This window comes from Clupea harengus, chromosome 13 (genome assembly GCF_900700415.2).
Source record: "Clupea harengus chromosome 13, Ch_v2.0.2, whole genome shotgun sequence".
Classification (NCBI taxonomy): domain Eukaryota; kingdom Metazoa; phylum Chordata; class Actinopteri; order Clupeiformes; family Clupeidae; genus Clupea; species Clupea harengus.
Window position 1 is genome coordinate 29,664,029 of NC_045164.1, and position 2,399 is coordinate 29,666,427.

The window sequence follows — 2,399 nt, forward strand, 5'->3', positions numbered from 1 at the left end:
CGAGCTAACGTTAATCCTCTCCGGCTGCCACATAGGCAGAATCTCGCGTGCGAACCTAAAACTGAGCAGGGCGCGAGCAGACAGCGGTCCCACCCTCTGCCCACATCCTGCCAGAGGCACGCAGTCGGCCGCCGCGCGCACCCTCCCGGCAGGCTCAACCCCCTTCTCAGCTTTCGTCGTTCCTGGGAAACGTCACCAGAGCGGGCCGGTAACGCGCAGTGAAGGTGTTTTGATCTCGAGGCGCCATCTCGTGGTGACAGCTAGAAAATGTATCCTGCGTCACAGCCAGCCCTTCCGTTTATGAAGCAGGACACTCACACACACACACACACACACACACAGCCAGCCCTTCCGTTTGCCGTCGCGTAGCGGAGACGTGACATGTTCACTGGAGTCACACACACACACACACACACACACTCACACACACACACACACACACTCACACACACACACTCACACACACACTCTCACACACACACCCCCACACACTAAGGTGACCAGATTTCTGAGACAAAATCCGGGCACATTTTCAGTTCAGACACGTTAACACACATGTCATGTTTTTGTTTTTTGTAATCGAAAAACAAGGACACTGACTGGGCCCTTATTCATAAAAGCAGTTTATTTTACCCTTGTTCTTGTAAATCGCAAGGGGAATGTCAAACAAAGAGTTTTCTTCTTAAAACTGATCACAAAGTGGCTGAAATGAAGAGTAGTAAAGGTAACAACCTTTTGCCAGATAATAAGAACCAATATCAGTGATAAGAACTTCGTTGACGTCATGCACAAGCTTCCTTGCAGTAGGCCTAACCTCTGTGTTTGGCTGATAAGTGACTGGTCTGCACGGATGGGTGACAGGTGTAGGTTTTTCCAGCATAGAAAATGTTAAGGCCATTGAGGCGACTGAATGCATTGTATTCCTATAGTCTGTGTGGAAATCAGCTGGAACTATGAACATACAGATCAGGCCCATAGACTCCAGGATCTTTGGAATAGTTTTTTAGGTATTACTATACGAAAAGTGATTTAAGAAACAAACAAACAAAATGTCAGCAATGTCAAGGTGAGGGAGGGAGATCTGAATAAACAAAAAAATAACAAGTTCTGTGACACACTACCAGTTGACATATTTGTTGATAAAGAATATGTGAAGTTAATGTGGGGAAAAGACATTTCATTAGTGTCTTTTAAGAGACCACACATGTTTTTTTTGTGTTTTTTAAGTAATGTAGGCCTACCATTGTTCTAGGCTACCTGTAATTGTCTATCTATGTAGCCTAAGCACATGACTCATTTAAAGATTTTAGCACATTGAAACCCACTGCTTAAAATTGAACTGGTGAGACTGTTTTTGCTTCCACACAACTATCAAAGTTCAAAGTAGCCTACTTTATTGTCATTGTCACACAAACAACGAGACAGACGTAAGCGGGAAGCGCAACTGGATGTACGGAAAGCGAGTTCAAGGAGTATTTTCTTGCTTTCAAGTGGTTTAATTTATTGACAAGTTGCCAACTACCTCTCAATAGTAACCCAGACTAATGAAACTGAAATGTCATAGTACTGTAGTTAGTATCACTGCTAATGTTAAAAAGTTAACAAAGTTAGTTAGCAAGTAGAGCTGTGGCTGACACCTGACCGACAGATAGCTGCTGCTTAACACTCACATTGTTGCAAATTGTAGATCATAGGCTACATACATATTATAGGTTAAATAATATATGACATAGATGATAAACAATGACACTTACAATAAACACCGTTCGCTAATCGCCTATCCCGTCTTGTACTCGATTTGCCAGAGCTAGCTGGCTGAATGAATAAAGGAATGAATGGACGCGATCTCTCTCTGAATAAAAAAAGTACAAGGGTAAAGATTGTACCGCGTTGCATATCCCACCAATCAAAATACTACAAATACGGGCATTCTAGAACATCTTTGAGCTCTGAGCTAGAGCTTGTCCCCCTGGCTGCTGGCTGGCTTGCTTGAGCCCGTGGCGTGTAGGCTACGCAACTAAACGTTTGGTCATTGTTTTCTTTCTTTCTTTTTTAAATGTGTATCCCGGGTCTGTTGTTGGTCACAGTTACTGTCTAATCCACTCACCTAACTGATCACTATACACACGCAGCCATCTCCACACACACACACACACACACACACACACACACACACACACACACACTGAACAGGCACTATGAAGGTTTTTAAGCTCTAAAACCTTTACTTTTCGAGATATTGTCTATGACCTTCAGAAGCTGAGATATAGATGCACTGGACGCGCCCTAAAAGGGCACACACACACACACACACACACACACACACACACACACACACACACACACATGCACACAAATCTCGATGTTCGCTCGGGTTACAGTAAACGATAGCACCCTAG